The 13571-nt window shown below is 36.5% G+C and overlaps 1 protein-coding gene across 1 annotated transcript in view; it reads right to left on the reverse strand.

Moving 5' to 3' along the window:
• The window catches only part of LOC140142872 (kelch-like protein 31), a 35358-nt gene extending 23344 nt beyond the window's left edge, over positions 1–12014 (reverse strand). The window contains exon 1 of the mRNA XM_072164893.1: positions 11856–12014. The gene's annotated coding sequence lies outside the window, so the exon portion shown is untranslated. The remainder of the gene's footprint in view (positions 1–11855) is intronic.
• Positions 12015–13571: the final 1557 nt, after the last annotated feature.

The raw sequence follows: 13571 nt of genomic DNA on the forward strand, positions 1-13571 counted from the left end.
TCATTCTTAGTCAGTTAAATATTATTTTAATAACTGTAAACAAATTTTTAAAGCAAAAACCAAGTTATCGTCATAAAAACTCCCTCATTATAAAATGAACGAAACTTGTTTACAACTTCACGTATTCTGTTGCGGCGTATTGCTAGCGCGTTCGCGTATTCCGCACTAGTCTACACATCCAGCGCGATACATACGCGCACTTCTACATGTGTGTTACGCATTATCAAGACGCATGATGACGTGGGGTCGTCTACGGCCTGATAGACGGCACCCGAAATCATGCGATTGTCCAATCAGAAATGTGTCTACGAACTAGACCACTCCCACTGACTAAGAATATCTTTTAGTTAAGCAGCAAATGTTGCTTTGCTGGTGGTTCTCGGCACCCCAATGGCGATCCCCATATGTGCGTCAAATTTTGTGATTTGCGGCAGGTTTTTTTCATGCTCCATAGCATGCAAGTCCACGTTCACAGTTAGGACCTTTTTCACAGCAACACATCCAACCACATAATGAATGCCTCATCATTCCTGTCCTTCCATTTGTGTTACTGATTCTTCTCCGCTGTAGAGAATAAAAGAAGAAACTGAGTGAATGTAACTGAACAAATGCCAATGGTCTAATTGGAATACACATCAAATGTATGCATTATTTAATTGCATGCTTGTAATATCTCTTAGTTAAGCAGTCAAATTTTTTATATGGATTTTAAATATTGTTTTGTGAATGTGTGTCTCTGAAGGGTTAATGACCGTGAAATACTATAAAAAACGTTGGTGGGCAGAAAACAGTATCTAACATGAGTTACAGAAAGCATGACTAGACTAAAAATGCACCCTCTCCCCAATGATAACAATATCCTACAAGGTCCAAATTTACAAATATGACCACTTTTTCATGTTAAACTGGGTCGACAAATATCTTTCAATTTACCTCTCTCCATTTCCCATTTGAACTTCATTGGGATCAGTAGCAGATGTTGTAGAACCACTATTATCATCAGTGCTGGGATGTACCAATCCAGATCCAGATTCATGATCAATGCTCTCAAAAGGCTTACTGTAATAAAAAGAATTTATTCAATCTTATTTTGTTCATCAATTGTTACCAATTTTTCTTTAGATATTTTGCTTTAAAAGACAAAAATTGATGATTCCTTATGTTTCCTTATCCCATACAGTAACCTCCATCCAATTAAGTCTTGTTCCTAATAAATACTGTCTTGTTTCTAATAAATACCCCCATCAGCTCTAAAATACCCCCCATATTTTTTTCCCTGAAAAAGTGACCGAAATGCAAATATTTACATGCCATGTCATGAGAACAAGCTTAAAACTGGCATTTGCCGCATACAATGTATTTGATAATGCTAAATTACATAGACAAAACTTCAATTTCCATCCAGTCCGTTGCCAAATTATAGTAGAATCACATTCTTACATAAATGATGTAGTATTTACCGATGACTTGCTGCTTGTCAACTCTTGTTGTAGACACCATCATCTTGGATTCGAACTGGAAGTAGGTTGTATTTCTTGTTTTAAAGCTTTTTCCATTGGAAATTTGGCTCTTCATTATTTGCCCTCTCCTCTGTCTTTACCAACTGGCTACAATTCCTCATTGAATCCAAGTAGGCAGTCACAGCTGCAAGAAGAAAAAGGAACACTCATTGTTGACGATTAAAACAAATTGGGACAGCATATCCAAAATAGGTCATCCGAAGATATAAATAGTGAGCACCCTATATTATATATTCTATTACCTCCACGACCCATTATTCAAAATCGCGCACTGTGATTTGATGAAACGCGTCACGTGAGAGCCCATTATTCTGCAATAATGGGTCAAGCGCCGTAATACATTCTACGCACAGCATTACGCTTGGTTATGCGTGCAATATTTCAGCGATATGCGCTGTCACTTCACGTCACGTCGCTCCACCTTGAAGTAAACAACTTCAAAATTTGTGCCAAAAATGATATTTTCTCTTTAAATCGCACTATTTTCTGGTAATAGAATAGAAATAAAGGGTGCAGCATTATCCTTTACGCAAATAATGTGTCCTCGGCAGTAAAAGCGTTTAAATAATGGGTTCGGCTGCGCCTCACCCATTATTTACGTTTTACTGCCTCGGACACATTATTTGGGTGTAAAGGATAAAGCATTACCCTTTATTTCCTAAGTGCAGCTATGCCCAGGTTTGATATAAAATTGGATCATTTGAGCCCATATTTATTGGTCGAGCTGAGTTTTAGAATATTGGACGAGATGTAGTCGTATCTAATATTTTAAAATTAAAACTCATAACGAGATCAATAAATATTGGGCGTAAGCATCCAATTTTATCATTATTTTGTGTTTGATACAATATTTTCACACACTTGATAATGATTACAATTGGATTTGAATATTATTTTATTTTACAAGTTGACATCCTTAGGCTGAAGAGCAGGCAACCACATGATTCCTCCATACATATGCATATGTGACCAGTGCAGCTATCTATTCTGCTTGAATCCTGTCTTCCTCATACCTAAAACACATGCCTCCATCATACCCTACTGGCTTTCTTCAGGGGAAATATAACTATTATATATGTATAATTTACTGAAGCTACTGATTTCACAACCACAAAGTTCTCAATATCATTTGATTTGTTTCACCTTACAATTTGGTATACTTTGTTCAGCTGGTAATAGTCAAGACTTATAACATTGTGGATTGATATAGAATAGCATGGTGTACATACAGCACCAACACAAAGTGCACTATGTATTGCATGCGCTAAACACACAAAATTACAAAAAACAAATAATTCCGGCCTACTACAAGAGCTGTGAATATAGGTTTAGGGGTGCACATTGGTAAATAGTCTCCATTGGCATTCTGTACAAACAGGGTCCGGGAAAACATTATTTTCTTGACATGAGAGCGACTCAGCTCTTTAAAACTTACACTTTCTGCAAGCTGAAGGTCAGATAAAGACAGCTTGTGCAGAGGAAACAGAGAGTCCAGTGACTTTTTGCAGGATATTGCCAACTAGATCGCCCTATATGCCATACAGCTTACATAAGATTGAAAATAGCATGGTGTTTCTCATTTCTGAAATGTCACACATTTTGAAAGCTTAGCCAAATCTTCATAAAAAGTCAGATCATGCTCATATTTCATAGACAATCTAATTCCCAGGCCTAAATAAGGATTAAATATGATTCAGGGCCTAATAGTTGGGTTTTCAGCCTTTTCTAATGTATTACCGTACTTTAAGTTCCATGGCATTTTCCCTCTTTTGAAACACAATGATTTTTCCTACAAGGGTATCATAGAGATTCCTCTTTACTGGTTTTCACTCTTAGGTGTGCTGTCACAGTACTAAATTGTGTGTGCTACCTCTTACAGCGCATAGGTACAAGGGCGATAGCACTTGCCATGTAAGCACTCTCAAGCTCTCTGATATCACTACCAAATGTGACATGATCAAGGGGAATGAGTCACATGTCGACTATGGCGAAAATGAGTTTTACATAAGATTCTAAAAGGGACATTTAGAGCTTTCAGAAACTGAAAACCCCATGTTGATACGACTTTTCTTTGCGAAGTTCTGTCAATTTATCAATCACCTGAAAGCAATATAAAAGAAAAGAATTTTAACACTTTCTTTGCCAATATCTCAAAATCAATATTAGCGACATCGGACTCATTTCCCTTGATCGTGTCACAAATGAGGTAAAACCAAAAATAAGCCAAACAAAGATAACCTACCTCCTTTCACTCTGCCTGGAAGAACATTAGTATTTTCAACCTCCACATGTATATATATTAATTTTTCATCTTGTGAACAATTTTCACACACAGTCATCCGTATCAGCACCATGAAGCTATTCTTATCCATGGCCAGGTTAAGAGAAATAACATCTCTAATTGGAAAGAGTCAACTTCCTAGGGCAGATAAAAACAAAACACCATTTCATTTTGTCAAAATAAGAAAAATACAAATGCAATATATCATATAATTTCTTAGCCTCAACAAAGTACAAACATAGCCACACAAATACACACTGTGTCCCAATAAAAAATAAAAAGACGCTTTATTTTGTACTCTAAAAGTGCATATTAAAATCACACAATTAAAAAAACAAACATGTAGCACAATTTGTTCCGAAATTTGTTTGAATTTGGTTTAGTGGTTAATAGAAAGAAATGGATTTATGATTATGTTAAGAGGGTACTACACCCCTGCACAATTTGGTGCCTATTTTTGCATTTTTCTCATAAATTATAGTGCATTGGTGACAAGTAAGATATGTATATTATAGGGGCAAGGACTACAACTACTGTACAACACAGACAACATTTGTGGGGTTACAGTCAAAAATGAGGGAAAACCAATATTTGATCAATAAATCAATAACTACTTGCCTTGAATTGCTGAATTTTCAGTGCACTAGTTGTAGTCTTTGCCCCTATAATATACATATCTTACTTGTCACCAATGCGATATAATTTTTGAGAAAAATGCAAAAATAGGCACAACATTGGCCAGGGGTGTACCCCCTTAATGCAGTTTTTTCCAAGAAGGTCCTTATGCCATTCATATGTGTTCATTCTCAATTGAGTTATTTGCAGGGGCGTAGCAAGCGGGTGGATAGGGTGGACAAAGTCCATGGGCCCTGAGGGTTCAGGGGCCCCAAGTAATAGCAAGTGGGTTAGGGCTGATAAAGCAGATGTTAAAAGGGACCCGCACTGATCCTTGTCCATGCATGAGCCCTGAAGCACTTGCTACGCCCCTGGTTATTCGATGTAAATATTTATTTCTCATGAATATCTAGGTATTTTGAAGTAAGACTATTACTGTATGCAACCAGATATGCCACTCCCCTATTCATCCAATACTCATCATCATTTTTATGGGGGGGTAGCAGTTTTAGGCTGAATACTGAAAAAAAAAGATATTCCATAGAACCTTCACTTACCTCCTGTTTCACCTCCATAATGATAACATCTGCGCCATTAAATTTTGGAAAATGGACCATAACACTTTCCTTCATCATGAGGACCACATCAATTGTTCCTATGCACTATGATGTAGGCACTAACATCCCCTTCAACATAACACTGTGGTGACAATTCTGTCTCTGTAAATTAAGAATCAAGGTACATAATTTATATATCAAACATATTGCAGTTTTTAAAATATGACATGTTGCACAGCAACAAAATTCTTTCAATCCATGATATTTGATCTCAAGAACAGAAATAGTAAGTTTTACATTAAAAAGTATATCTCATGCGGACTTTTGGAGTTTGTCCAAGTTGTATGTCTTGCTATGTAAAGTAGGGCTAATGAAAGTTGATTCCCAGTTTCCCGTTACCCTACTCCGCTCAAAACAATTTCTTGGCCAAATATTTCATTATTTTGAATAAAATGTTGATTTCTAACAAACATTAACATTAAATAAATAATTGTAGTTTTAAATATATCATAAATCTCTTTCTGTTGATTTTTAGGGATTTTCTTTGCAGTAGGAGCATGGTATATGGTTAATAATGAATTTATAATGAATACCTACTCAATTTTCTGTCCCACACTTTTTGATTTGCTCTTACCTCGTCCTGTAAAAAATGTTGTGAAACTTTTGATACTAGTTGTACAATCACCTTCATGTGGTTGCAACTACATCTGTAAACTACAAACTGTGATTGATCACATGTATACATGATGGGTAGTTATTGGTTTACACCTGTAACAGATGCAATAATGAAATGGTATAAAATAATGAATAATGAAATGGTCACCTACACAGTCATGAAAAATTATGTAACGGGAAACTAGGAATTGACTTTCATTAGCCTAGACAACAAGTTGTTTGTTATTTTGCTACATGTATCTTTGGTAGACAACATATTAGCTCATATTCTATACTTGATTTTTCGTACACAGGAAGTTCTATGCCTTGCTACATGTATCGGCAATCTACAGGCAACTTGTCTACTCAAGCAAGCAAGCACAGATTTTGTTGCATACAACTTGCTATCAACTGCAAAGACAGCAAGGTATACAACTTACTGTCTACTGAAGATAGCAAGGCATACAAACTGAAGATAGCAAAGCATACACATTGCTGTTTGCTGAAGATAGTACTCAGGTGTACAACTTAATTGCTCTCTACTATAGATAGTAAGGCATACCAGCTTGCTGTCTTCTGACTAAAACAAACATATAACATGTTAGCTACTAAAAATAAAAACTTAATAAAAATAAAACTTGTTGTATACTGTAGATAGCAAGGGTAGGCATACAACTTGCCATCTACTGATAATAGCAAGGCATACATCTTGTTGTATACATACTGTAGATAGCAAGAGTAGGCATACAACTTGGCATCTACTCATAATAGCAAAGCATACATCTTGTTTTCAACAAATCTTCCTGTACCTTTGTACAGGAGCCAAGCGTTATTAATCCGTGATGAATCCACACTTTTCCAGTACCGTATACACAAGGTTGCGTGTACGTGTTACGCGTGAGCGCATAAAATTCATCATTTTGGAACTTATGTGTTAACACTTTCGTAATGTTCATTGTTATTAATAGGGATGCCCACTGTCCATACAGTTTCCACTAGAACGATTTTTCATTTACTGTGTGCGTGCACTCACACACGTATTGTCTATGGAGAAACTGATCGATACAAGAAATCCCAGGCCTGTTAAATGGCGTACATACTTGTTTTTGATCCAAATGTAGGCCTATATCAGGGTGTTTCAAGAAATTCCTGATTCCACGGAAAACATTAACCAAACTTTTTCCTGATTGGTCAGTAAATAGAGAGGACCTTCCTCCATGCAGAGATCAACTTTTTTAATGAAAAATTTAATGAGATGAGAACTACAACAGGTTGAAGTGACACCATTCCGTGCATCAGGTGTTCAAACGCAATTATTTCCGAATTTGGAGTGAATCAGACAAGCAAACTTACATAGTCATAAAATTTACCTATTTTTGAAGACAAAATGTACATGATGTTAAGAAATTTAAGAATGTTTAAGCCTACCGCGGCCCATCTCAAATCATGCACTTCTCACTACCATGTCCATTTCATATGCTATCCATCATGGCTTCCATGCACACACAGTGTATTGCTCAATGTATTAAAGATAACCTTTGAGTTGGAGCAAATTTCTCAAAATTGGTAGTGATTAAGGGATCTAAAATGAAGCGTTTATTGCGTTTCGACAGTATTTTTTGTGGGACATGAGAGCATCTCAGACCTATCGAATTGCATTCTGAATCTGAAGCATGTCTTTCTGATATCAAATAATTTTCATTTTTGAAAATCACAATATAATACAAATTTTATGACAAATTATAAAAATTTGATATTTTTCAAAATTTTGATATATAACAGTCCTCGAAGTAAATTATATAAATCTAATGATATATTCTTAAAGTGTATGTAGCAGGGAGGAAAAGCCGACGGTCAATTGAAAATTTTGACCTTTCATATTGAAGATATGGATTTTTTTCCCAAAAAGACCTAATTTTTGTTGGTGTTTTGGGAAAAAAAAATCCATATCTTCAATACGAAAGGTCAAAATTTTCAATTGATCGTCAGCTTTTCATCCCACCTACATACACTTTAAGTATAAATCATCAGATTTATAAAGTTTACTTCAAGTACTGTTAAATATCAAAAATATCAATTTTAATGATTTGCCATAAAATGTGTATTAAATTGCGTAATTTCAAAAATCAAAATTATTTGATATCAGAATGACATTCTGCGTATTCAGAATGCAATTCGATATGTCTGCTGTGCTCTAATGTCCCAAAATAAATACTGTCCAAACGTTCATACCCCAGCCCTTAATATTACCAAACTTATGCCATGATGAAATATAATAATTTTTGAAGATAAAATGTGCTGACCGTAAAAGATTGAACAATGTTTAAGACTACCGCCATTCATTTGAAATAATGCACTTATTGTTCATCTCCTCTATGGAGATATTTTCCATGGCGACCATCTATGATCATGCTTGCGGTTTCACCAAACAAACCATGGGTTTTGAGGTCTTATATTTTTTGTTGTATGTCAACAAAATCGATTAAATTTTCAGGATGATCTTATTTTCATGTTGTTATAAGCAAATATAATGTTCCAGATAACGCTAGTTAATAAATACATTAAGAAAAAGTACCTTAAAATTGCACTTTCTGTTAGTAATCCTTTTTGGACTTTAACTTTTTAACATGTTCTAGCAGCCCTATATAAAAAAACAGTAACACTCAAAAGGCCATATCTCTGGAATGAAACGTCCGATTAAGATTATTTAAACGCCAAAATGTTTCTTTCATCAATTCCCATCCAATAAGTTAGGTCTGAATCAATTTAAAAGTACTTCAATTTTTAGTGGACATGCCTATTATTTTATTAAAGTACAGCAGCTAACTTTACCGCTTTTAGTTTTATTGCTGATATCAATATCAACAGAGAAATCACTGATCATCTTGTAAGGTTGAGTGGCAATGACAAACAGATATTCCGAATGGAAGAATCATGTGAATTAGACGATATTTAGCTTGTTTTCGCCGTTGTTTCACCGTTGTTTATGACCGATTCATAACCTCCGCGTATCACGCCGTATGTGCGTCCCAATTAAATTGCTCGTTAGATGATATACGCACACCGGCGCGGAGGTTATTGATATCCATTCATAACCTCATTAATAAAAAGCGCGATGCGTGCGATCCAATCATATTTTATTATTTGTGAAAACGCGAACGCAAATCGAGGTCATTAATATCTCACAATTGACCGCAAAATGCGTAATTGTTCCAATGTCGCACACAATTGACTTCTCGTGCGCCGTGTTATGCGTCCAACGAACTGCTTGCTGCGCTGGCTGCCGTATTTGGATTGCGCGCTACCATATTTGCACAGATTCTGATACGCACTTTTGTTATTGGTCGTTTTGTTTTAGCCTGATCGATTTTGGGAAAGGGAAGATGTAAAAATTGTTTATTTTTACAAACTTTTGAGGAAAATTTTGTGTTATTTTGTAAAGTTAAAAGATCAAAGTGACGGTTATGAATGAGGTTAATAACTTTGCATCGGTTATATCGGGCATTGTGAAAAATTATATCGGAATATCCCTCGGGGCTGCCCCTCGGGCTCTTTCTCGGTTCCCACGCAAAACGTTTAGATTTTTCACACTGCCCGACCTATTACCGATGCAAAGTTATTAACCTCTAATCAATGACCTCCGCGTATACTTACGCGATACGATGACTTCCGCGTAGTGCGCATATGTTGCGCGGAACTCTACACGCGCACGCAACTACCACATTTGCACATGGCGTGATTGCGCAGTGCTGTAATTGGTAAGACCGTATTCGCATATTCGACATTTTGAAGGGCGAAATATAAATAAAGATAAAAATTGTTTATTTCAACAAATTTCGGAGAATATAATCTTGAGATTTGGTTGAGTGATGAGTTAAAAGTGACGGTTATGAATTCGCTTAATAACTTTGCATCAGTTTTATGTCGGGCATTGTGAAAAATCTAAACATTTTGCTTTGGACCTCGGAATATTCCTCGGTTCCAAAGGCAAAATGTTTAGATTTTTCACAATGCCCTCCAAATAACTAATGCGCAGTTATTAACCTATAATTAACAACTCGCGAGTAAACCACGCAGATGACGCGGACACATCATTGTTAATCGGTGATGAACAACGATGAAATATGATTGAATCCCTAACTCTACTGTAAGAAGCAAGACATACACTGTACAACTTGCTGTCTACTGAAGAGTGAAGATAGTAAGGTATACAAGTCTATTGAAGATAGCAGGGGGGCCACTGGTCATAGACCAGGGGGTATCATGCGTGGCCAAAGATTCAAGTAAAAAGGGCCTTTTTTCATGATCAGGCACTGTACTTAAGTATCGTGAATAGGGTATCTAAAACAAGGAAATTTGAGAAAAAGGGTATATCTTGTACAATAAATCAGTGTTTAGGGTCCTTTGAGACAAATGTAGTATGTAATAAAGGGTAAAAATTATGAACTTTTGAATTTGTGTTTTCCCAGTTATCATGAAGGGTTTTAGAGTCAAAATATGACTGATTTACTTGCTTCTAATGGGGGCAAAAATAATGTCAATACTTATTTAGGGTATGAAATTGCACTTGTCATACTTGTTTAGGGGCGCATTTTCAGACCTCGTAAATACTTGTTTAGGGTGCTATTCGAAACTTCGTGGCCACGCATGATACCCCCTTGTCAATGACCAGTGGCCCCCCCGGGGAAGATAGCAAGGTGTACAACTTGCTATCTATTGTAGAGCAAGGCATACCAGCTTCCTGTCTACTGAAGAAAGAAAGCATATAATGTGTTGCCTACTGAAGATATGTACCGTATGTAGTACAGCATACAACTTGCTGTCTACTGTAGATGGCTTAGCATGATAGCAATTCTACTGTAGGTAGTAAGACATGTCTACTGAAGATAGCAATTCCAAAAAAGTTGACAGTTTGATCCTGATACAATAATGTACATAAGGACCAGTGATTACACTGACATAATTTCATCGATATAGCGCTTTACTTCTGGGTGATTTCAAAAACTTAGATGACAGAAAGGTCCAATATTTCTTTGTAGCGGCCGTGGCGGCATTCACTGTTTAAAAAATTACCCCCTGCTACTGGAACGTCTCAGGACCCTTTTATAACATGTAAATTTGTCTCTAATAAACGCCTGTTAGGAAAAAATTGGGTAAACCATGTAAAAAATAAGCGCCCACCCATAACGACTTTGTTAAGCGTCCTGGGTGCTTATTGGAATGAATACGGTACTCTTTATTTCATCACTCTGCATAAGCAGTACACACAAAACTTGTCTATTGTTGACAAATTTTTTTTTCACCAACGCCCTTTGTTTACAGACGGCCAGATAAACCAACGGCCATGATGAGCTACGCCTTACATGTACTCGAGAATTCTAGCTTCAAGTTTGCACACGATAGTTACGCATTTGATGCGTTTTTTGGGTTTTTTTGTTTTTGTTTTTTTACGATAATAAAAGATCGAGAATGTGCTAAAAACTTGAGACATGGGCTCCAGTTCATGAGTTATATGCATGTACTTTAGGATTTTACCACTCTAGATTTTATAAAAGTCATAGAATTGATTAAAAAGCAGTACTGTCGGAATTACTGCATGACTGTGGGCACCAAATAAACCATCGAATTTTCACGTGTACAATGTACATGTATACACAAGTTGTATTGAGTTGAGTAAGCTTAAGCTTACCGTGCTTTACACGCTGTCTAAATAAGTTCAGTTCGTAAACATTGTAAATCAAACAAAAGTACTACGATCTTCTTGATCTTACCAGAACTGACAACACAAATCCGTAGCAATCTGGCGACTTTGGTCACAAATTAACACACAAATTACGTGGAAAGTTATTGCTATACTCACCACACAACCAGGCACACAACACGGCATCGCCAAAGTACGCTGTTCAATTTGTAAACAAAGTTGAAGACCCCGCTGAAGTGTGTTGACCATATTTGGAGAGTGACGTCATTCACTCTTACGCTGCCTTTAGTTGGATTCGGTCAAGATGCACCTACCCACCAAGTTTGAGGAACGTGCGACTCATAGTCTCCGAGAAAATAGGCGGAAAGCAAACTTTAACCAAAACTTTAACCAAATTTGTCACACACACACACACACACACACACACACACACACATACGCACGGAAAAGTGATTATATAGTCTCCTGCCTTATCAGGCGAGACAGAGACAAAAACCGACTTGTTTAATCGTCTACTTAGTACTTACAGAGCTCTACAGGAACTGTATGTGCTGTTTTATGTGCAGATTGGTTCTTCACGTTGTCAGGACAAAGTGTAGGAAGGAAAAAGCAGCATTTAGCTGCAAACTAATACGTAGTATAAAAGCAAATCAGAAACATCAATTCCAATTGCAATCCACTTTGCATGCCTTTCGTTTGCGCCAAACTGAATTATGCGCATGTGCGCTAGCTATATCGTTAAATAAAGCTTGTCGCCTACTATTAAGGGAGCACACCACTATATAAAGGAACTTGTTTGAGGGAAGCTCATAATAACGGGGTATAAGGCCGTGTAAAATTAATATTTTGGTTCTCGTCCCCTCCTCCTCAATTTCTGGGATTTGTCAGATTTTTTATTTTTTTTAGATTTTCAATTTTTTAGACTTTGGAATGATTTATGAAATCTTCATACATATAAATAAGTTTATTAGAGAACAAGCATCACTTCCAAGTCTTTTTGTGGTACTCTAGGGGTTTATCCTCAGAATCTCACATTTGAAAAAAAAAAAAAAAAAAAAAAAAGGGCCTCATCGTTTCCTCGACCACTGTTGGAAAAGACCGAAAACTACTGACAATGCTAATTTTACATTGAAAAAAAAAAAAACAAAAAAAAAAAACACCTCCCTCCTCATCAATTCATGAAAATCCTCTGGACGAGAACCAAAACATTAATTTTATACGGCCTAAATAGGAGGATGTCATTTTCTTCGGGGGGAGGGTCATGAATATGTCGGTGACCTGGGTAAAATTTTTTTATAACCCCTATCGCGGGCAAATTTTTTTACGACCCCCTATCTTGGGTCGAAAATTTTATGACCCCCCACACACACACACACACAGAAGACAAATTAAAGGCGAGGAGGGATCCAAAACTTAAGAGCGAAAAAAAGTGTGCAGAGTATGTTAAAATTTGATTGTGTGTTTAAAGAATGTGCGTGGAGCACGCAGGAGCACGCAAACATTTTGCATTATAGGCCTATAACAAAAGATATAACCCCCCTATTTTGGGTGTTAAAAAATTATAACACCCTATATTTGGTCTAAAAATTCTATGACCCCCAGTATGAGTATAGTCATGAACCCCCCCCCTCCCCCTCCCAAAGAAAAAATGACAGTCCCTTATGGACTAAGTTTCAATATGTTGTATTTACGCGCTTCATGATCCTTTCTTAGCTCACCAAGAAATTTGCACCCCTGGTAAAAAATGTGGGGAACACGAACAATGATGTGGGGAAAGAGTAGAAAGGGGTCTTTGGTGAGCAAAGAAAAATGCGGTAATTGAGAGGAAAACATGGACAAACAGGGGAGTTGGTCTTCACTTGGAACAACACCTAATCATGTGCATGTGTTCATGTCAAACTTTTCCCAAAACACTAGCTCTTAGACTTTGCCCCTTTTATTGGTCATATACATCAGCAATAGGAATAAGAATGTGGTATTCATTTTCAGAAATAAATGTAAATCCTTCAAGAACTTTTATAATAAATGTTCCAAGCAGTCCAAAGGAATGGTAGTTTTGCTTTCCCCCCTGTTATTTCAAAATGATAGTCAAAAGTCTTGTACCTAGACTATTATAATGAAAATGATCACCCCCCTATTTAGATGCAGTCAAACAGTGCAAAAAGATTAATAGGGAACTTTATTGCCAAATATGACTTTCCAAGAAAAGTGGAAAACCTTTTTTTTTGTAGGATGTAAATGCA

Source organism: Amphiura filiformis, chromosome 20, assembly GCF_039555335.1.
Source record: "Amphiura filiformis chromosome 20, Afil_fr2py, whole genome shotgun sequence".
In the NCBI taxonomy this organism is placed as follows: domain Eukaryota; kingdom Metazoa; phylum Echinodermata; class Ophiuroidea; order Amphilepidida; family Amphiuridae; genus Amphiura; species Amphiura filiformis.